General features: G+C 41.6%; 2 pseudogenes; one reads left to right on the forward strand and one right to left on the reverse strand.

Moving 5' to 3' along the window:
* Positions 1-384: 384 nt before the first annotated feature.
* On the reverse strand, positions 385-23,235 carry LOC147464707 (pentatricopeptide repeat-containing protein At1g34160-like; annotated as a pseudogene).
* Positions 2,860-5,983, forward strand: LOC147464708 (uncharacterized; annotated as a pseudogene).
* Positions 23,236-24,437: the final 1,202 nt, after the last annotated feature.

A 24,437-nucleotide genomic window follows, 5' to 3' on the forward strand; every position in this document is an offset into this window, starting at 1 on the left:
TTATTTTTAGACATAATTGCCTTTTTTTTTTTGAAAAATTACATGCTAAGTACTCAAAAATGGATCTCAATCATAAAAAAGGAATAAAGTTTAGACAATCTTGAACAATTCAACCAAAATAGATGAAAAGGCATATCGAGAATTTTTAAAATTTGAGGGCTATTTTGGGAATTTCTACAAATAAAAGGGGTATTTTGGTCATGCTGTGCTTAATATAATTCACTCAGAAATAGTGAGTTTTGCAACAAAAAAAAAAAGTTAAGTGGGGCTAATTTTGAATGAAAAGTTTTAATGGGAGTGCTGAAAGATAAGTGGAAAAAACAGGAGAAGAAGAAGAGGGAGGGCGGGGCGGGGCGAGGCGGGGCGGGGGATGATTAAGACCACCCTACACACCATTTTAGGCTTGTAGTCTAGTGGTTTGGACATTCAACGTGATGGGCTCAAATGTGAGTAATGAAAAGTGATATAAGAAGTGGTTTTGTTGTGGTCTTTGAAATAGAGAGTGGGTGAAGATTTTGAGCATCTTGTGAAGATTCCACATAATGGAATTAGAGGAGATTGAGTAGGTGATGAGAGTAGGAAGGAGTGGGTGTGGGAGTAGGAAGGTCGCTGAAGTTAAGAGGGGGTGCCTCCTCCGCATGCTTACACACACCCGCAAGAAAGCTTTTGGCTTCTATCCCTAAGCTTTGTGTTGCTCCTTTTGAAGGCTTGCTAACACCTGCAAGAAAGCTGTCTGCTTGAATGCCTAATAAAGCTCTTTCAACCTCATCAGATGGGGTGAGACCTTGGGGAATCATCCGATCTCGCATGGACTGAGCCTCCTCACGATCCTTGCCATCCTACAGTAAAACAATCATTAGCTCATAAGCTGAAGCATCAATCTCAACCTCCTCAGCGAGAAGAGCCTTCGCCTTATCAACGAAACCTGCTCTAGCATCCACTGAAAAAAGACTAGCGTAAGCTTTGCAATCTGGAACATCGACTTTCTCTTTGAGGTTCTTGAAAAGAGTTTCTGCCTCCTCAACCAAGCCCAGCTTTCCAAACCATCCAATTAGCGTCATCAGAGTCTCCACCCCGGGCCTTATAGCCATGCTTTCTAGCTTTAACTCATTGGAAGGACACCTCAACGTTTCCTCTGAGAAATTTTGATATTTTCCTTTCCATATTTCATCATTGGATGAGGGCACGTCGACGTGCCCTCCCTGAGATTGGACATTCCAATTGTAAATTTATTGTTTAGAGGAGGGCATGTTGACATGCCCTCCTTGAGATTGCTGTTAATTTATTGCTTGGAAGAGGGAACATCGACGTGCCTTCCTTGAGATTCCAATTAGCCTTGTTGAAATTCAAGATTGCAATCATGCCTATGTCTTTTGAACGGCCAAATTTTGTTCATCAGATTCTCATGTCATATTAATGGCTCACAAACATCAGCAACAAGGTTGCGTGGTACCTCTGCTAGGCGCATATTATTGTCATCACCATTTACGCTCACACCATCAACCTCTGAATGTAATGAAGCATGTGGACATATGGCATTGTTATCAACACCATGGGATTTGTCGTGTAGGCAAAATTTGGATTTGCCCTTGATAATTGTATGTCTGTCAACAACATCAATGTTGGTACAACACCAATAAAACTTATGCTTAACACCACCCTCACAGGGTTGCCCCTCACACCTTGGAGGGGGGGGGGGGAGGACCGGCTATGGCGAAAATAACTAGGATTTTTGACCCCACACACACACACACACACACACACACACACACACACACACACACACACACACACACACACACAGATCAATTATCATCCACGAAGGTCAGATATGACCTATGGGACTGGAAACAAAACATTACAGAGAGTTCTTCAAAGTGAGGGGGTTGTGAGATACATCTCAGTTAAGGACTGAGTGTCCGACAAGGGGTAAATAAAAGGAAGATAAGTTGAACAAAACCTATGAACAGGGATGCCTTGAGGGAAAAGGGAGGGCGTCCCCCCCTCCCCCCCACACACACCTGCAAGAGGACGCGTAAGCCCTCTCAATCTTTCCCTTTTTGTCCATGCTACTCGTGCTTTCTCTCTGTCTGTCCATGCCAAAATTTGAAAAAATTGCTTCATTGTATAGTGCATGGAGAGACTTCTGCTATTTTTGACGAAAAGTGGTAGGTCCCCGCATTATTTCATTGAGATGCTTTCATGAGAGGGCATGTGAGAGCCGTCCCACAGGTCGAGGGCTTGCAGCGTATAGTGATCTACCTCCTATGCATTGCATGCGCCCAGTGGGACGCAACTCTAACAATGTCATTCTAAATGGAAGTATAGGTGACATAAAGTGCTTGGAATGACAAATCAAAATTTGCCATGCCTTTAGGAATGCCATGAATGTGATATGATTATCCATAGAAAATACAAGGTGGTTGTCCAATCTTATCAGTGGTGGAGAGGATGCATAGCCTTACAAGGCATTAAATGCCATGACCTTTCTTTTCCACGATGCCATGACCTTGACTTTGCCAAGAGGAAATTCCTTTGCTTCAATTTGCCAAGAGGAAATTTGAAAAGCGTGCTCTTTCAGCCTACAATAAACAAATGTGCTATGGCAAACGTGCTCTTTCAGCCTACAATAAACAAATGCCTTTGTTGAAGTTGAATTGAATGTCACTTTTGAAGACCTCTTGTGAAATTCTATAAAAGCAGGCATTGTTGTGCCTTTGTGTATCTGAAGAGCTGTGCGAAAATACTTTGTGCTAAAATTACTTTGCTTGGCAATGGCTTCCAAATAGTGGGAGATTTTTTGCTCCTGAAGGTCGAGAATGGTACGTAAGCAGTGGAGATTTTGATGGTGCTGATAGCATGGATTTTGAAGGCGGTGAGACCTATTGAAGATTTTTGTCTTGTTCTACTTACTGTTTTTTCTTGGCCAAACTCTTTAAGAATTTGTATCATCGAATCTATTGTTGATCGGCATTATGAATGTGTTACTCATTGTCAGATTGTTCGATATTATTGTCTAATCATGCTTACTTTGATTATTGTTATGGAAATGTGATGGTTGCTTCGCTGATTCTCTTCTTGTCGTCTTGTTTTGTTATTGAGTGCTTGTGTAGTCTTGGTTTTTTGCTCGCGTTCCACCAAGCCGTTCTTGGTTTTTTAAAATCTAGCTTTCATAACCCTCGACATGTTTAAGCGATGAGCATACACACCTAGGATTTCTTTCACATCGTCGCATTGTGCCTTCTCTCCATGAACATAGGCTTACATGGCTACAATCCTTCTACTATATGGTTCAAAGGTCGAAATGGCTTGATCATTTCATATGCATGTGCTGTACGACACACCTAAGATTTCTTTCGCGTCCCCGCATTGTGGCTTTTCTCCACGAATATAGGCTTGCACGACTACAATCCTTCTAATATGTAGTTCAAAGATCAATGTTCTAGGTCATATTTGCGGATACATACAAGCGTTTCTTAAGTTTGCTAGCTTTTAAGAAACCAATTGGTAGGACACTCTTGAGTAATCATACTTGGTCAACATGCTCTCCTTTCAATAGGCCATCTATCGTGTATACAAGCGTTTCTTAAGTTTGCTATCTTTTAAGAAGCCAATTGGTAGGCCAGTTTTGAGTAATCATACTTGGTCAACATGCTCTCTTTTCAATAGGCCATCTATGGACTTGTGGTCATCATATTTTGTGTTAAACTTTCTTTCATCATAACTAAGCTACTTATGTAATATATGAGGATAAGAATTATTATCTTGTCTTGTGTCATGTGTCATTCTCTCTCTCTCTCTCTCTCTCTCTCTCTCTCTCTCTCTCTCTCTCTCTCTCTCTACAACCCACACAGACATACATACACTTGTATCGCAACAACATTTGCCACTCTCATATGATTACCACCTTCCTATAATTGAAAGCGCCTCTTTGTCTTCTAGGTGCTTTGATATACAAGGAGTAGTTATACGGCAAGGTTGTCACCTTGAACAGTTCGTGTGACAAATGATTGCTTGTGTTTCTACCTATCATTATTAAAATTTTCATTGTATATGGAAGGTGTTAGGTGCTCATAATTAATTTTCTACAGAGCTTCGAAGGTTGGCAGAAGGTACGCTTATCTCAAGCGGTAAACGTTTCGACGTGCCCCCGACTGCTTGCACATCAGCAGTGTCTCACAAAAGATCGAAGCAGGACCTTCATAGGCCTCACAAGCCTACTGCACGCGCATTGTTTCATTTGAACGACCCGGTGAACTCTGCATGTGAGTATTCATTATTCGAAAAACATGTCTTTCTGAGAGCGATTTCATCAACTCATAGAGTTGTTTGTTTTTGTTGCTATCTTTTGGATTATGTAGACAAGCAACCCGTGGTGGAGCACATTAATATCAAGAAGGAACCATATGTTGAAACAGTTGTTCCATCCCATGCGCTAAACAAGCCAACACCTCTCGATATTGAGCCTTTTTCTATTGAGCCTCCCTTGCCACTCCAAGAAACAATTGTCCCAAACCCTATTAAGGACATACCTCTTAACAATGCCAACGATCCGAGCCCGATTGAAATTGAGCCTTCTGTTCAACCTTCTGGCTTGTATGGATTGGGTGAATCATCTCAACTAGATAAGAAGCCTATTGATCTTAGCATTGTTCTATTTCCTCAAAGTCTTCTCCCACAATTCTTGATCACTCATATCTCTGACTCAAGCCCACGATTCTGTATTGAGGGCCAGATATTGAATCTATATGGAACCTACAAAGTTAAGTCTTGACCAACTAAAATACAAACGTTACTTGAAGCTCGACTTGGTTGATGAAGAATGCATCGACACTATTACGGTGGTGATCAATGATCCATACATATAGCTCTACGTAGACAAGCTCCACCTCATTGACTTTGTTCACATTGACAGCCCAGTTGTCAGACGCAAAAATAGGGCAGATGGGAGGTCAGCACTGTATTCCTTGTACATCGATGCTACTACTGCTGTAAGCACAACGGAACCTTTCCCCGTGTCTCTTACATTTACCCCTGATTGCAAGATACGTGCATTTCTTGATGAGATAGGTGCACAACAATCTTCGAGTGGACATTCTCAATTGAGCACACTTGCTTTTGTTATTTTACAAAAGCACAACTCGCAGTCAAGATTTGGTGGGTCTGTTGGTGACCTTCTGATTGCAGATGGTCCTCTCCCATCAGATAAGGCATTTGTAAGAATTGACCTATCTTGCTTATTGTTTTTTGCTCTTTTATTATATATTTGAAATCTTCCATGATATATTGATGCTCTTTTTGATTTTGTTTCCATATTTAATCTTTTCCTGTAGCTGAGTTTTGTGAACTCTCGCAAAGATGATTGCCAACAATTGCTTCAAGAAATGGTTGTTGATGGCCCTGTAATGTGCGTTGCAAGAAACATCGGTGCATTCCTTGCCAAGGCCAATACCTTGTCAATACTGGATGTTACAATTCTAGTGCCTGTTCGTAGTGCACGCCTCAGAGAGGAGCTTGCCGCCGTCTTTCAGGCTCAAACCAAAAATTTGGGCTACAATCGTGAGGTGTACTCATATAGCATATAGTGATATATCAGAAGTGACTTCTCTCATTTTCTTACATAGTTGCCTTGTCCAGGTTGTTGGCACCCTCCGATTCGTCAACTTCAATATGTGTTGTTGGAGAAGCATTGTTCGAATTGTAAATCCACAAAAGTGTGTAGACTTAGGCAGGCACCTTATTGTGGATTTTGCAATAACAACACCACAATAATCACAACACCGAAGCTGTAAGCAAAAAGATTCTTGATGTGCAAGTTATTGGTGCAGCAACCGATTTAGTGCTTGCGTTGAATAGAACCTTCAACCAAATTTACACTGAGTCCGTTTCCGAGGCAAGAGATATCTTAGCAACAACCTCACGGTTTGGCCGTTTCAAAATCAACGCGAGTGGCCATGTGGTGGCGTATCAAACTGAATCTTAGTCTTGTGAATGTTTGCTTTTCATTACTAGCTACCCTTTATTTTTCTTGCTTGTTCTAACTATATCCTCAAACAAAACCAATGCTTCCATCCTCTACTTCTTTGTAACATGCTTTTGCACACTTTTGGTTGTGGTTCTAAGTATTGTGGTTATGCTTGTAAGTATTGTTCGCTTCTTCCGCGAATTGAGAACTCAAAACATTTCTATATTTCTCTTCTCTTCTCTCTCTCTCTCTCTCTCTCTCTCTCTCTCTCTCTATCGATCTAGAATCAAATACAAATATGCACACATAGATACACAAAACATTCTCTCTCTCTCTCTCTCTCTCTCTCACACACACACACACACACACACACACACACACACACACACACACACATTCTTCTTCTTCTTCTGTGTGTGTGTGTGTGTGTGTGTGTGTGTGTCCATTGCTTGTAAAGCAACACACAAGCTCTCTCTCTCTCTCTCTCTCTCTCTCTCTCTCTCTCTTTGTGTCTACTCCTCAATTCCTCTCTCTATCTATCAATTATATGCAAAACAACAAACACTACTCTCTTCCTCTCTCTATAATGGAAAATCCTACTGGTTTCAATATTCCAAAAGAGATAGACATTGACATGCTATTTATGCAAACACATCCTCTTAATCAACAATTGTTTCTAGCACTCCATAGTGTATCGCAAATAAACTTAAGCTTTGAGTCATTTAGACTTATAATGCAACAATGCTTGTTTGAGAACCACTTAACAAATTCTATCACACACTCTTCAGCTTCATTCTTCTTTGGATCACAGCTAGAGTCATTCAGCGAAAGAGCTATACAATTGTATGCTTTATACGATACTTGTAAAACATCGATGAGTCTCACAATGGAAGTCATCAATATTTTCGCTCACAAATTCGAAAAAACACTTACCATAATCCTTTACAATGCTACAAGTGGACACAACAAAAAACAAGTAGTTGGAAAATCAATTGAGCAGTTCAAAAAAGGACTTCTAATTATAGATGGATCTATTATCGGCTTCATATATTATGCTTTCACGACTTCACAATCACGTCGTAAACTTGTCTATTGGACAATTGAAGAGTGTGATTTATTAACCCACTTATGGAGAGAGAACATGCACAAACCAGCTACTCAAATCGCAGATCTATTTATTGAAAAGCAACCACTTTGTGTCCATACACACTCTGCAATTACAACAAAATTGAAGCGACTAAGGTATATAAAGCTCACAGAGACTGCCTCATTGCAGCAACATCCTTCCATTCATTCACAACAAAAAAACAAGATTGTAAACAAATTCCTAAAGAGGCTTAATGACATACCTACATATCCATGCGAAAAGTGTGGCCGGTTGTTTTTTCACTCGCAAGTCATGCATTTCACTCCTCCACTGTGCTTACATACTGGAGGTGGAAAACGAAAAAGATGCTCCTCTCTATTCTGTTGTCGTGCATGCAAACGCAAATCAAACAGGTTTATGCTGCTGTTTGAGAGCTTGCATACATTGGGCTTTAACGACCCTCTACCGCCAGTCCTGCAACAACTGAACAATGTCAAAGCATGCTTGGTCTCCATCCGCATACCGTTCGCAAAGATTTGAGAACTAACTTATGATGGCCAATATGGTTTGCGAGGCAATGTCATGAATGTCCTTGAAAATATAAAAAAAACACAACAAGTTCTTCCTTGATTTATCCAAGATGAGGCTTCAGTCTTGATAGGGCTCAAACGGAAGCTTGAGTACACACATTCCTACTTATCTGGCCTTGTTAGACCATTGCTGACACTAAAGGCCACACACCTCTTCTTCATACCTCTTTGTACAAGAAGGAAAACATAACCATAAATGATAAATGGCTTGCACACTTTTAAGAAATCTCACACTCATCACTTTCCCTAGACACAAACACATACGAGATGGAGAACGAGGAAGCTATTGACACTGATGTGCTCCTGCACAACATCACTACTGCTGAGCAAGTTGTTGATTACAACAATAAAATTTTGTATGTCGCACCATTAGAGGGGAACAATCCACTTGGTTTATTTGCTGATGTGTTCTATGAGGAGCTCAGTTTTCCCACGATCTACTTTGGAGAGCCTAGAAAATACCACCAATACGTATCTAAAAATTACCAAACAGTAGCCAAATGGGAGCTTATGCACAAAGATAGACGTTTTGCCCTCAACATCGAAAACTTATTTTTCAAATCAGTGAAAATCATGACGCAAAAAATACTATCCTCCATTTGGATATGCCTACGCAAAGCAAAACTTGAGGGAGGATCCTTGTTTGCTGGACATGTTTGTCAGGACACAAACATAGAAAAGTAGTCTCGTCACAACTAGGATACAGAGACTTCGAAGCGCTTCGTACCTTGCCAAATTACAAAGAAAAATATAAAAAAAATGTTTTCGGCATGATTTGACAACTAGGGCCACCAATTTTCTTTGTGACATTTTCTTCAGCTAAAAAACGTTGGAAAAAACTTGTTGATGCCTTGGAACAAATAGTGACGCTTAAACAAGATAGCGATGAAAGCGATAGCTCCTTCCGTAGACGTTTGGTGCGAGCAGATCCAATAACAACAGCTCACTTCTACCTTAACCGCTTCACAGCCATGAAAAGAACACTAAACGATAGCAAATTATGCGGAAAACTTCTTGATTATTTCTTCGTGATAGAGTTTCAAAGTCGTGGCCACGCCAGCATGATCATGGTCTTTTATGGGTTGAACAAGCTCCTATATTTGAACATGACACAGATGATGCTATTGTGGCATTCGTAGACAGGTACATAAGTATATATGGCTCCAAGTTTCCATCAGACCTTTATGAAATACAAACGCACCATCATAGAAAAACTTGCCTCAAGAAAGGCAAATCCTGTTGTTTTGCCTTCCCAAGGTTCCCCATGCCATTCAAAATCATTCTCAGACCGACTAGCAATGACTAGACAACCAGATGAGAAGCAAGAAAACTTTTAAATGCATTCAGAATAGCCTCGATACACTTCCCACTGAAACTAGCATTTCTTTTGAGGAATGGTTACAAAGCGTGCATTTGACATTCGAAGAATATACTTTGGCAATAACAAACTCACTATCTGCAGCAACAATCTTCTTGAAATGAAACATGAAGGACATTTATACAAACAATTTCAACCCCACAATTGCAACACTATGGGATGCAAACACTGATATTCAATTCGTCTTGAACGCACATGGTGCAGCAAGTTATTGCACATCATACATGACAAAAATCGACAACACATTGATAGCAGCAATAAAATCTCAATTTGATATTTGTGTGGCCAACAACGCAACAACAATTGAGCGGCTACGTAAGGTCGGCAACACTATTCTCAACACACAACAAATTAGTGCACAACAAGCATCTTACATAGCGCTATCGTTACCACTCCATACTACAACTCGTGACTTTGTTTACATAAGTTCTAACCCTCCTGATCAATGTGCATTAGTTCTCAAAAGAAAAGCATCTCTACAAAAACTACACTCATCTGACACAAACATATTCTTCCAAAACATTATTGATAAATATGCTGAAAGACCACAAAGTCTCCATCATCTATGCTTGGCTGAATATGCATCAACAATTAAACAAGACGGAACGACTTACAAACCATTGGGCAAAGCTAAGATCATAAGATTCATGAAATATAACATCCTTAAAAACCCAAAAGACCACTATAGAGAACAATGCTTGTTATACCTTCCTTGGACAATAACGAAGACCAACATTTGACAGAATCTTGTACATGGAGTGATGTATATAATGAACATATACAAGCCATAAAATCAAATGAGCTCAAGTTCAATAAAGACCCAAGCCCAATAGAAAAAAACCAAATGTATTACATTTCCTCCCCGACCACAACTAGTACAACCAACAATGACTCACATGCCTCGCATGATGCAAACATTTTTAATGACCTGCACATTAATATGCACTCTAAAAATACTTTCCACTTGCAACATTTCAAGTACACCTCCATGAAAAATGATGACTTCCATGCAGGCATTGACAAATTAAATGACCAACAACGACACATATTTGACGACATAATGTTGAAAAAACGAATTCAACCCAATAAACAAATACACCTCTTTCTCATAGGAGGTGCAAGAACAGGAAAAAAATTCACATTACTATTGTTAGTGGAAGCATTGCAACGATTTTACAACCATAGAATCGCACCAAGTCCAGAATCTCCAAAAGCATTGCTAATGACATACACAGGAAAGGCAACTTTTAATATTGGTGGCACCACAATCCACTTAGCACTTTACTTGCCTCTAATTACTTCTACACAAACAAGATTGAGTGCTGAAAAGTTGAATGCGCTTTCTCTCCTTTATAAAGACTTGAGACTTGTAGTTTTTGATGAGGTCTCCTTGATAGGTTCAAGAGTATTCTCCATGACTGACTCTTGTTTGCAAGCAATCAAGCGCAATCACGATAAATCGTTAGGTGGGTTGGATGTCGTTCTTTGTGGTGATCTGTGTCAGGCAAGCTCTATTAAGGATACTCTCGCAAAAACATACGCTTTTAGAAGCAATTTTCCCATCATATTGGCACACTCATCCACAATGCTACGAACTTACACTAACAATGCGACAAAATGATCGAACATTCATAGATATTCTTAATAGACTTCGAATTGCACAACATACTTCTAAGGACTTGGAATATCTTAACAACAACTACTATAGACCTGTTCCAACCAACCGTCAAGTTTCTCATCTGTTTTACTCCAACAAAGAAAAGGACGCTCATAATATTGCCATTTTCAATCAAATGGAGGGAACGCCTCAAACTTTCATCGCTATTGACAAAAGAAATAACTCATGCAACAAAACAATTAGCATTCCTGCAGATCCCAAATCCATTAGAGGATTGCATTCCACACTCAACCTAAAAGCAGGCATTGTTGTCGAGTTATGCGCAGAGAACTTGGATATTCTTGATGGATTGGTTAATGGAGCAGAAGGGGAGTACAAAAACAAGCAAAAAAACAATAATTTAGGTTCATTTCTCCAACTCTCTCATTGGAAAGAGAAAACGCTATGAAAATCAAGCATTGTATTCATCGACCATTAACAAAGAATGGACCCCAGTAGAACGAGTCGTTCGTGAATTCCAAGTCGGGAAAAGCTTGAACATCATCTCCAGATACCAATTCCCATTGCAACCAGCTAGTGCTCGAACAATTCATCGCTCCCAGGGTCTTATATTGCAAACACTAACCTTCAATCCTGAACACATAAGAACACATGGTCTCACATACACAGCATTGTCATGCGTCCGAGACCCAACTAATCTTTACCTGCTCAAAAGAATACAACCTTCCCATATCAAGGTCTACCAACCTGTACTAAAAGAACTAGATCGCCTAAAAGCACAAGCTAAATGGATCTCCACTCAAAAGTCATTAAAAGCTTACTCAAACACACATATTATAATTCAATCTCTCAACATTGTGTCCTTCAATAAACACATAAGAAAGATTACAACAAATTCCATCCTCATGACATCGCATGTACTTTGTTTGCAAGAGACAAGACTAAAAAAAAAAATACCACATCCAATACCAGGCTTTCTACAACACCAATTTAATGCAAAGCTGGGTGTTTCAGTTCTCCAACAAGAAACACTAATCCACTTTGACCATGGGAATATTTCTCGTCCGGGAATTGAGATGTTGCATACAAAAATCAAGTTCACAAACAACAAAATCATCAAAATAGTTTCCCTTTAAAATTCACCTTCAACAAGGCTAACAAATTTAATAGACGTATTAAAAACATTGCTTCAACAACACACTATGGAAATTCCAATCATTATCTTGGGTGACTTCAACATTGACATTAAAGTTCCTAATACTTCCTAATATCAGCTTTCCTCTTTCCTAAACAAATATAACATCCGACAATTGGTAAAAGATGTTACAACTATGTACGGATCTTCTTTGGACCATATTTGGGCGAGCTCTGCAATCTTCGAATACGAATCAGGATCCAGCTACATGTACTGGACCGATCACTCCGCGACATACATTATGCTACCTTCTGACCACCTTTGACATAGCCACTCCCCATTTATTCATCATGTTGCAGGCCTCTGTGATCTCTCACCTTGTTTTTGAAGGCTACCATTTACAACATATATTAAAATTATTATTGAATACCTTGAAATTTGAAAGGCGTGTGCCCGTCTAAAAAATCAACCCTAGGCAATAATGGCTCTTATATGATCAAAATAAGAACATACTTTATTGCATGGACTCTTCTATTATTCCTCCAAAACTATTCCCTTAACTACGCAAAACTCCCAATGTTTTTTTACTCTTGTACAAGCCCTTAAAAAAAAAAAAAAGCAGAACTCACAATTGTGAGTGCATTATATTGATCATCCCTAAAAATTACAAGGTCTTGCCATGCTCGTGTTGAGCCATGACATCATCCAGGGACCACAGTTACATCGGCTATATGGGTAGCCACCCCTTAAGAACCGCTCCCTATCCTTGATACACAAGGTCAATTACCATGTCCTTCTGAGATCTTCTATTTTTACCATTGGCCAAGGTTTTCCCCCTTCCTAGGCATTCCATTTGCTGACAACAAGGCACCAATAGTCCTTGACCAATCCTCCAAGTTTTGCTTGTGCCCGAGCATCCATATTAGCACTTTGCTTTCGTGTATAATTTCTGTGAAGCTTGCCACCTTAGATCCACCTTCAAACACACGGCGGTTCCTTGTGTGCCATACATTCTTACAAGGCTAGTGATGCATACTATATTCTCAAGGCATATCTCTAGTTCTTAAGGTCCACTATGGTTTCGTTTGTGGCCTACACCTTTTATGCATGTATTTACTCTAAGTGCACGTATCCCAACTAAAGCTCCCCCTGGAGATAGTCATGTCTCTCAACCTACTTGCCTTCTAGCCGCTCTACTACTTTTATGTAATGGAAATCCCTCATTGAATGTGAAAAATGATGGGTAGCCTCAAGGTACAACATGCTGACAATTAAACTGGCACTCATTTGTTGTCTTGTTATTTAAAGGGGAGTAATGAATGTGTAGCTTGGTGTTTAAGTATTGGACTCGTTCTACAAGGTTGAAATCATGACTGCATAAAACATAGTGTGTGCACGTGCACGCCAACGTGTGTGTGTTTTGTATGATTTATTATCCATCCCTTACGCACCCACCTCCATTTTGGGCGAGCCCCTCCTCGGCCAAAAGTATACTACCGCTCACTATTCGGCATGATTTATAGATTGCATAGTTTGGACTCAGATCTATTGCTCAATTGAGAGGACTAGTGCAACCCTAATGGTATGAGCGATGTCAAAGAAGGCCAACTAGCAAGTGTGCCTCATATCACATAGTGAGTAAGGGGGGAAATCTAGGAGAGAAGTTCCATAGAAAAGTTTAAATTGATGGGGATTCTTGGCAAAATTAAACTTAGAGAATATGGAGTGAGGCAATCTCATCATAGACACTGTTCACACGGGTATGGAAGAATCATGGGCAAGGGTTCAATGACCTTACCCATAAGTGAAGAGCTAAATCGGTAAACAAAGAAAGGTGTGTAAGTTTGTGTGTGCACATGGCACCCAACTTGAAGTGGGAAAGATGGACAACAAATTTAGTGTTTAAAATTGTTTTTTAATAAATTACCTAGTGACTTTTTTATGAAACTCTTTGGATGACATTTTGGTACTCCTTGCGAAGTGTGAAAATCATTATGAGAGAACGTGTTTGCATACTGCACATGCTCGAAATAAACCTCGCACCTACAAAATTTGAAATTTACTGCCAAATTAAACATTTGAAGGTGAGACGACCTCTTAAATAGTGGAAAATTATATCTTAAAACCTTCAAATATACTCAATATGACTCTTAGTTGTACATTTTCCAAGTTTTGGAAAACAAGGGTGTGCGTTCGTGCACATGCACACGCTTGCCCCATGGGCTGTGAGTCAAAGAAGGCATTTGACAAGCAAGATCAAAACGAGCAAAGACCTATAAGAGATGACCTTTGAAATTGTGGAAAATAAATCTAAAAACCTTAAATATATTCAATATGACTCTTATTTTTAGTTTTCCAAGTTTTGGAAAACACGGGTGTGCGTGCACGCGCTTGCCCCATGGGCTATGAATTGAAGAAGGCATTGGGCAAGCAAGATAAAAAAGAACAAAGACCTATAAGTTAAATATGGCATGTGACTCTGCTACTCTTAAGCCAATACAAGGCTTAGCATTTGTTCAACCGGTAGTGACGAGAGAGAGAGAGAGAGAGAGAGAGAGAGAGAGAGAGAGAGAGAGAGAGGGGGCCAAAACCAAAAATATTGGTATGACAATGACTTCCGTTAACATTTCAATAAAAGAGTAAAGTATGAGCATTCCGGTAAGATTAGGAAGTGAAATGATGAAAGAAAAATGCATGACACAGAAGAAAGTTTCAATAGTAGCGTGGCGATGGCGGTAGCAGGGTAGAAGAAGCGTGCAGGCTTCTTGGGACTAGGTCTCGCTGTGCATGAGTGTGTGGCATACTCCGGAGTGAGGTTTGTTCACCTGCGAAGTCTGCTCCTTGTGTGTCGAGGCCATTCTGGACCCACAAAACAGGGAGCTTTTGGACGTCAGCCTCAGCGGCTTGGAGGAGATGAATAGGGTAGCGCCAAGCTGCTAGTGCACCGCATCTCCCCCCCCCACTCCAGCACGCCCACCTCCACTCAACCTGCTGCACAATACCCCTCAGCACTTAATAATCGCGATGGCATCATAGTTAATAATCGTTTGCAATATACGTTAATTATCGTTGGTAGCAAGTGTTAATAATCGTTGGCAGCTTTAGTTAATTATCACCCTTGCTCTTTAAGACCTCCCTTTTGCATGGTACCCCTTTCACACCAGAGCCTTAAAGCCGAGAGTTTGCGGTTGGCCCAATTGTGGAATTGAGCGATTGATAAGCTACTAAAGGTTATATGCTAATGGAATTCAACGGTCTCGCCGTAAATGAGGACATTTGCAAATTCTCGCAGATATTAGCGGCAAGGAAAATGTCCGAAACGGAGCTAGCGGTGCCAATGAATATAGGCGGCGTCTTGGTCTTGAGATCAGAGCATGACACGGAAATGTCAGGCCCCAGCTCGCCAAAGGTATCAACCATGCAAGAGCTCAAAATTGCTCCGACCGAAAAAGTCCCCTCTGAGGAAACAGGAGTGAAAATGGGCTCAGCACAAGGGTTCAAATTCGAAGTAAAAACCATCAAAGATGGGGTTCCTCAGGGACCAATCTGTGTGAATGTAAATAAAGCGTCAAGTTCATCGGCTACTTACAGGCCAGGTATATCGTTTGCTAGCATACTCAAGGGGCCTAACTCTAGGGATAATGGAAAAAGCTCAGCAGAAGGGATGTCAAGTGCAGGGGATATCAAAAACCTAAAGAATACAAAAGCTATACTGCAACAAGAGCTCTTGGAAGTCAACAAGATGCTTGAGTCCGGCCCTAACAACAACAAAAGAACTTGCTCCCATTCAGAACTCAGTGTGCTGGTAGAAGACGGGTTGGTAGATCGAGCCTTCTCTGCTTTTAAAAATCCCTCCTCCACAGCATGTGGAGGTTGTCGAGGCTATTACTGTAGCGATTCCACCAGCACGGATAAAAAAACAGCTAGCCATCCAAGCTAAGATGACGCTTGTATTTGGATTCAGTGGAAGAATCCCGAACAGATTTGAGATGATCCAATGGCTGCAAGGCCCTCAAATCCTTGGTCATGGAGGAGCAGTTGAAAGTACTTCATACCTAGCTAACGGGTTTTGCTCAGTGAGATTCAAAGAGGCCTCTGATGTGGATAAGATCCTCGACAAAGGGCCCCTAGTATTTCGGTGTGTGTGGTGCCTTGGGAGCTAGTGTTCGACTCGGCTGAATCTTTGCAAGCGGTTCATCCGGTCTGGGTAGAGTTTGTGGGATTGCCTAGCTGGCTGTGGGATAATCTCAGGATGCTTGCTAGCCAACTGGGCACTCCCTTATTTATACCTAGTAAGAGAGGGTTTGACAGAACTTCAAACAGGGTTTGTATAGGATGGGATTTGTCTAAAACGCCACCTAAAAGCATGGTTATCAATGTCAGAGTTGGGCTTGTTACCATTCCGCTAAACTTTGAAACTTACTTTGGGGCATGTTTTAAATGCAACAACTTTGGTCACTTTGCCAAGGATTTCCCATTGAATTCTAATGGTACTACAGCTCCGGCAGTACAGGGCCCCAATAAAATGGAATCCCCGATGGGAGGGCTTGAGAAGCAGGGAGACAATAATGAAGGGACAAATACAGGGAAGGGTGAAGGAGGGATGGTGTGTGAGAAAATGGATACAAAGATGAAGGAAAAGATGATGGAAGAATCGGTTCCCATACAACAAGCTTCTGAAGGTAGAGGAAATATTAATAGGATCATTACTCCCGCTGCTACCCCCAAATTTATGACAGTAACAACGGCGATGGCTGTCCAAGTCCCGGGTCTGAAAAGAGCCAAAAGAGTGTAGGCAGTAGTAAGAGACTCCAAAGTGTTGCAAGTCGTCAGAACGCTGGAGGTGAAAGGATCTAATGCATCCTCCACCCCTTCAAAATAAGGGGGGTTCATTATCCCTCTGCACAATCCATTTGCAACACTGCAAGAAAATAAATCCTCTGACTTGGAACCCTCGGATTCTCCTGAGACCAGGGGGGAATGATTCGGATGCTGAAGAATTCGTTCCTCTATCCCAATGAACTCCGTATTAATGATGGAGTCTCTCACTATCCAATCTTGGAACGTAAAGGGGTTGAAAACCCAGAAGAAGAGTACCCTTTTTTGGGAGGAAATAAAAAAGGAGAAGACAATCAACTTTTGGGCCATTCAGGAACACCATTTAGACGCCCATAGCAAGAGAAAGCAGATGCTAGGAAAGAAACTGGTATTCTATAGAGAAGGAAATAACGCCTTCAGTGGCGTCCTTAGCATTGTGGACAGAGAATTGGAGCGGAAGTTGGTTCTTGACCACCCATCCGGCAGGATCCTGCGGATTAGAATCAGATGGGAAGGGCGTCCCCTCACCATTGTGAATGTGTATAGCCCTTGCAATGCAAAAGATAGAGCCAAACTATGGATGCATGTCACAGATACCCCTATTGAAGGGGGTGGTTGTTGGTTGGTGACTTTAACATGGTAGAAAAGATCAAGGATAGAACAGGATCCTCCAATGTGCTGGTGGCTGGCTCAGAAAGGTCTAAATGGAAAAGTTTGTGCGCAAAGTGGGCAATGATCCACTTATGGGATGTTGGCCCATGGAACAGCACTCTTGGGTTCACCTACACAAGCCTTCAGTATGCCCGCACTGCCTCCAGACTGAACAGATGCTATTGCTCGCACCAAGCTGACTGGATGCCAACGCTGATGGAAATGAAGGTAGTCCCAACAACAATCCTCTTGGATCACATTCCTCTGCGCATTCAATTTAAGAAGAATAAAGAGGAGGAGAAGGTCCCAAGAGGTTAAAAAAAACTGTTGGTAACAGGGGCACCTCTTCAAAGACCCTCTTTTTAGGAATCTAGCCAAGAAAGCACTGGGTAAGCTAAAAAAATATGTCGACCTCAACAAGCACAATGCGTGGGACCTCTTTTCTCGGAGGATCCAGAAAGCAATCAAAACCTCGGGCCCCCAAATCAAGAAATCTAGGGAGGATCACCTGTTGCATCTTTCAGTGGAGGTACAATTGCTTACCACTATAAAATGGGCAGACTACTGAGGGCGAACACAAACGATGGCTTGAAGCCAAATCGAACCTCGCTAATGAGTAGATAGAAGATATAAAAAAGGCTAGACTTCTCTCTAGGGAGATTTATTTGCAACCGGAAGCCTCCAATCAAGCTCATTTTTTTAGGGCTCTAAAAAAATCAAGAAGAGCCAGGGCCACGTCCGCTCGTTCGATGATGAGAAAGGGACAGCAGTTCATAACCAGGATGAAATGGCTGGTATGATGCTAGCTATCTCAGTCAAATCATTGGACGGATGGAGACCCATTCCCAAGAAGTGGAGGAAGCCAGAGGGACCTTACTACAGAGTGTTAAAAAGGAAATTCCCCACTCAGAAGCTAATAACTTGGAATGGGCATTTTCTGAAGACGAATGTTCACTAGCATTGCAAGCCCTTGGCAAGGAAAAGTTCCCTGGTCGGGATGGGATGACAGTGGAATTCTATGCAGAATTTTGGGATGATCTCAAGGCCCCAATCACAAGTTTGGTTAATAAAGCCATGTTCGATGGGTCGTTGGAGACAAGTGTGAAGAGAGCGCTTATCAAGCCCATCCCAAAACAGATCTACTGCTCTAAACTACAACATTGGCGCCCTATAATGATGATGTTGGTGGCCTACAAAATTATAGCTAAAGCAACGGCCCTCAGACTAGCCCCCTTACTAACCAAGATCATCTCCCCCCATCAACATGGTTTCATTAAAGGAAGGTCCATATACGATAACATATTGGCAGCAATGGTGGGCATAGAGTACGCAACTGTCACAAAGCAGGAGTGCATTCTAATGCAGTTGGACCTGGACAAGGCCTATGACACAATAACATGGACATATATAGAAGCCATCATGGAAGCTCTAGGCTTTGGGCCGCGCCTCTGTTGGATGGTTAGTGTAATGGGGGCTGGAAGCCAGTCAGAGCTCCTATTTAACGGTAGAATTGTGGGCTCTTTTGAGGTTAAAAGGTCTATTAAACAGGGATGCCCTCTTGCCCCCCTACTTTTCGCCATAGGATCACATCCTCTAATCACGACGCTCGAAGCTAGTGCTGAGCGCGGGGAGGTGCAAGGCCTTGTTTTACTAGGAAATAGACAACTCCTGGCAAAATTTTTTGCAGATGATTGTCTCCTCTTCTTGAAGGCATGCCCCCAGGTCATCAAAAAAGCTCTGGAGATTGTACAAATGTTCTTGGTAGCTTCGGTGTCCCAGTGTAATATAGAGAAGTCAAGGATGATTTCCCTATCAGAAAATGACTCATTTGATCCTTCTGTCTGATCAGGGGAGATTGTCACAAAAGGAAAGATCCTTAGACATCTGGGAGCCCCTTGGGGGTGGATGTAACTCACAAGCAAAGATTCGAGTGGGTGCTTGAAAAAATCAAAACAAAAATGAGTAGGTGGGAGTATGCTCTTCTCCCATTCCCAAGTCGGAAAAAAGTGATGAATGCCTTCATGATGCCTTATATTGCCTTCACTAGCCCGCTTCTCAAGATGGCTAAGTGTCACTGGAAAGAGTTCTTAAAACCAGTAAAAACATTTTTATGGAAAAATAACACGAAATCTTCCAGGCCATGCCAATGGGCCAGTTGGGAGTCTGTTGCTTGGCTGGGGAATCAAGGAGGCCTCGGGATTCTTAACCATGTGACCCATGCAGAAGCTTGTTGCGCCAAATTTGTGGTTTCCTTGGCTAAACAGGATCAAGTTTGGGCAGTTATGATCAGAGATATGATAGATGCAGCTAAACTTGGCTTGAAGGGAGGAAAGTGGAGAGGGGTGGAGATTCATGACATGCTGCTTGCCCCGGCGTGGTCTACCTTAAGACTGGGGGGCAGCTCAGGAGAATTGGTAAGAAAATCCAATAGAGTAGCAGGAGTCTTAAAGTTGGGGGAAGAAGCCAGATACTTCAAGAACTCCATCTTACATTGGTCCCCCTGGCTCTCCAAAGTTGTAGATCCTCCACAAAATCCCTATTGGATTGAGACAGCAAGGAAGTTGAATAATAAGGGTCTGATCCGACTTGAGCACTTCTGGGACAATGCCAACAAGAGTTGGAAAACCATTGACCTTATGATTTCTCAGTACCAACTCAATAGCTTGGAGGTCTTGCTTGTCCACAAAGTGATGAAAGAACTTGACAATCTAGTGATGCCAAAATCTATGACTCGGAGTTGGACTGGAAAGCCTGGAAATGCCCTGGAAGCAGTCTCTTGTGGAGACCCCATAATAAAATCATTTATCAGACAATGATGCAAAAGAAGAATTGGTCTAGCCCCCTTAATAAGATATGGAAAAAGCAATGGCCGGAGGAAAGGTGGGAACATGTAATGGAGAACATATGGAAGCCAAAGGTTCCACAATACATGAAGGTTTTCTTATGGAAGGTTATTTGGGGTGCTCTACCGACGGGGGTGAAGATTCAGGAGAGAGGGATTGGGTTAGATCGATGCTTGGGGTGCAGGTTGACTAGTGAAGATCTGGCCCACCTTTTCATGGACTGCCCAGCTATAAAAGGCCTCGCAGGGAAAGTATGCAAGTGGGTCCAGAGAACATGGAAAATTAGTTTTTTCAAGACTGACCTATGCTTTGGAGGTAAAAACTCAGGTAGTCCTCGTCAGCACTCAGATTGTTAGATACTTCTTCTTTCATAATGTATGGCAAACAAGGAACTGCCGTGTGTTTGAAGGAAGATTTGACATGGCAAGCTTCGCAGAAATTATACAGGAAAGCAAAGCGCTAATATAAGCACTCGGGCGCAAGCATCAGTCGAAGGAGTGGTCTAGGACTACTTGTGCCTTGCTGTAAGTAGACGGAATACCGGGGGCAAACCTTGGCCATCGGTAGGAGTGGCTGCCCTTATAGCCGTTGTAATTATGATTCCTGGATGTTGTCATGGCTTAACATGAGCATGACAAAACCTTGTAATTTTTTCGTCTGCTCAATATAATTCACTCACAATTGTGAGTTTTGCAAAAAATAAAAAATAAAAAAAAATTCAATAAAAGAACCACCTGTTTGCTATCTGACAATCTGGCATGATTCAGGCTTATCTCTGCCCGAATCTTAGCTGATTGCCATGATCACAACTACCTACGATTGTAACCAAGCAATATAAGCATTTCAAACAGTTGGAACGTTGTCCAATCTTTGATAAATATGTGGAATCAATGCACAAACATTTGTTTGTAGATGTCGTATACGCACTTTGATTGAAGATATACCTTGCTACTCAAGAAAAAGGTTCGAAAAAGAGCACCACTCTGTCATAGCAACAATAAAGACTTCAAAGAAGCTGACATGAAATTCAGAGTGGTGATTATTCCTCACAGAGTGTCGGGTGCCTCCTCCGCACGCTTACTCACACCCGCAAGAAAACTTTCGGTTTCTATCCCTAAGCTTTGTGTTGCTCCTTCTGAAGGCTCGCTAACACCTGCAAGAAAGCTCTCTGCTTGAATTCCTAATACCTCATCAGATGGGGTGAGACCTTGGGCAATCATCCGATCTGCCATCCAGCAGGGAAACAATCATTAGCTCGTAAGCTGAAGCATTAATCTCAACCTCCTCAGCGAGAAGAGCCTTCGCCTTATCAACGAAACCTGCTCTAGCATCCACTGAAAAAAGACTAGCGTAAGCTTTGCAATCTGGAACATCGACTTTCTCTTTGAGGTTCTTGAAAAGAGTTTCTGCCTCCTCAACCAAGCCCAGCTTTCCAAACCATCCAATTAGCGTCATCAGAGTCTCCACCCCGGGCCTTATCGCCATGCTTTCTAGCTTTAGCAGCACGTCTACCGCCCTTTGAAACTGATTTTTTTTCTCGAAGGCAGCAGTAAGCATGCTGACTGACTCATCTAAAGGAGCAAATCCTGAATTCATCATATCTTCCATTTTGAGGACAGCAGATGGTAGCAAATTTGAGTGACTATAAGCATTCATAAGAGCTGAGTAGATACCAGGCGCCATCTGTAGCCTTAAGAAGGCATCCTCGTTCATAATTGAGAAAATTTTCAAGGCCTCTACAGCTTAACCTTGTTTCCCATAGCCATTAAGAACCGTAAGGTAAGTATCAACAGATACATGCAGCTTTTCCTCCTCCATTTTTGCTAGCAATGTTTCTCCCTCTTCAGGATTCCCAGTTTCAGAGTAAAACTCAATCATTTTATTGCATGCTCATTGAACGTATTCCATCGAACATCTCTCTAGCTTTATCAAGCCTCTTTAGTTTGCAATTCATATCAATCAACAAAGTGCATGCTACAAAATCAGGGGGAAAGCCCTTGTCATCCAAAGTACTCGTCAACCTGTCTACATCATCATAACGTTCTAAGTTCATGTATTTTACTAGAATTCTTTGCAAATTATGGCTTCGAACTTCAAAAGTGCATTAATAATGGACCATTATCTCTCTCTCTCTCTCTCTCTCTCTCTCTCTCTCTCTCTCTCTCTCTCTACCATGGAGGAGATTGATGAGATCCGCCAGCGAAGAACAATGATGGATCTCCTATGTTTTAGCTCTTTTGAGGATTGTACACCTTGCTCATCATCTTGTATCAGTTCTCACCCACTATATTCCCACACGCACACCCACATTGTGTTGTAATAGCCCCAAGTCACTACTTTCACCCCCCTACTCATATCCTACACAATTCCAGCTAGCTGCTTAGTTCACATCTATCAGTGAAGATTTTAGTTTTTCACTTCATTTTATTTTTGTACCCAGACATTGTATTAGATCCACCAAGATTGTATCGGTTTGATCTCATAGGTCATATTGGCCTTTTGAAGATGTTTAATATAAAATTTCATTTCATCTCTCTCTCTCTCAGCAAGGCAACGCAGGGCAGGCGCGAGCAGAGTAGAGCGGACGTGAGCAGGGCATGCATGAGTAGAGCAGAGGAGGCAGAGCAAGACATCCTACGCGTAGTTGAGAAGACATCCTATACGTAGATGGATTTTTCTTTTGAGATGAAGCACCCTTGGTGTGAAAAAGTCCACAAAGAAACAATAAAAGCACCTTTTTCAACCACATAACCCTCTTTGTCAAAAGCAACCTTCAAACCACCCACTTCATTTCTGAGTCCTCTAACTTTTGCATGAGGCATCAACCTACAAAGAGGGATAGAAGGACACTCATGATAGCCAATTAAACAATTGTATTTTATTCAAAATATCTTGTCCTTTTTTCGTAGATCTCTGCTTCTTTAATGTCATCTTGACCAACCTCAGGCCTTACCACAAAAGGCACAATTGCAAGGGCTTCAGCTGGAACAAAATCACCACATTGACACCTTCTGGATTAGGTTGACTTTCTCCATCTTCACCCAAATCCTCTCTATCTTGAAAACTTGTCTCCACCTCATTACTAACTTCACCCAAAATTTGACTACTTATTGGAGTATCCTTCTTTTTTGAGACTCTTGGTCGCTTCATTTGCTTAGATGAACAATATGGACTCACAAGACTGCAAACACCACAAAGCTGTGATCTTTAGATCACAACACTAGAAGCAATCAAATGACTATCATGCTGTCTCCCATCTTAAAAAGATTTAAATTTGGTAGAAAAAAGAATTAAAATAACTAATCAACATTGAGAAATTACAATATCAGGGAGGGCATGTCGACGTGCCCTCACTCAAGGATGAAATAGGGAAAGAGAAATTCAAGTCATTGGAAGGACACCTCAATGTTTCCTCTGAGAAATTTTGATATTTTCCTTTCAATATTTCATCATTGGATGAGGGCACATCGATGTGCCCTCCCTGAGATTGGACTTTCCAATTGTAAATTTATTGTTTAGAGGAGGGCATGTCAACACGCCCTCCTTGAGATTGATGCAAATTTATTGCTTGGAAGAGGGCACGTCAACGTGCCTTCCCTGAGATTGCAATCAGCCTAGCTGGAATTCAAGATCGCAATCATGCCTCTCTCTTGTGAACAACCAGATTATGCTCATCAGATTCTCATGTCATATTAATGGCTCACAAACATCAGCAACAAGGTTGTGTGGTACCTTTGCTAGGCGCATATTATTGTCATCACCATTTACGCTTACACCATCAACCTCTGAATGTCATGAATCATGTGGACATATGGCATTGTTATCAACACCATTTGATTTGTCATGTAGGCAACAATTTGGATTTGCCTCTGATAATTGTATGTCTGTCAACAACATCAATGTTGGTACAACACCAATAAAACTTATGCTTAACACCCCCCTCGCAGGGCTGCCCCTCATACCTTGGGGGGGGAGGGGAGGGGGGACCGACAATGGCAAAGAAATTGTATTTTTGAATGCACACACACACACACACACACACACACACACATATCAATTGTATTTTTGAATGCACACACACACACACACACACACACACACACACACACACACACACACACACATAGAGATCAATTATCGTCCACGAAGGTTAGATATGACCTATGGGACTACAAACAAAACATTACAGAGAGTTCTGTGAAGGGAGGGGGTTGCGAGATACATCTTAGTTAAGGACTGAGTGTCCGTCAAGGGGTAAATAAAAGGAAGATAAGTTGAAAAAAACCTATGGAGAGGAACACCCCCCCCCCAGAAAGAATGAAGTGCCACGCACAAGAAGACAAATTTCAACA

The sequence above is a fragment of the Adiantum capillus-veneris genome, chromosome 1, assembly GCF_014529385.1.
Source record: "Adiantum capillus-veneris isolate H3 chromosome 1, ASM1452938v2, whole genome shotgun sequence".
In the NCBI taxonomy this organism is placed as follows: Eukaryota; Viridiplantae; Streptophyta; class Polypodiopsida; order Polypodiales; family Pteridaceae; genus Adiantum; species Adiantum capillus-veneris.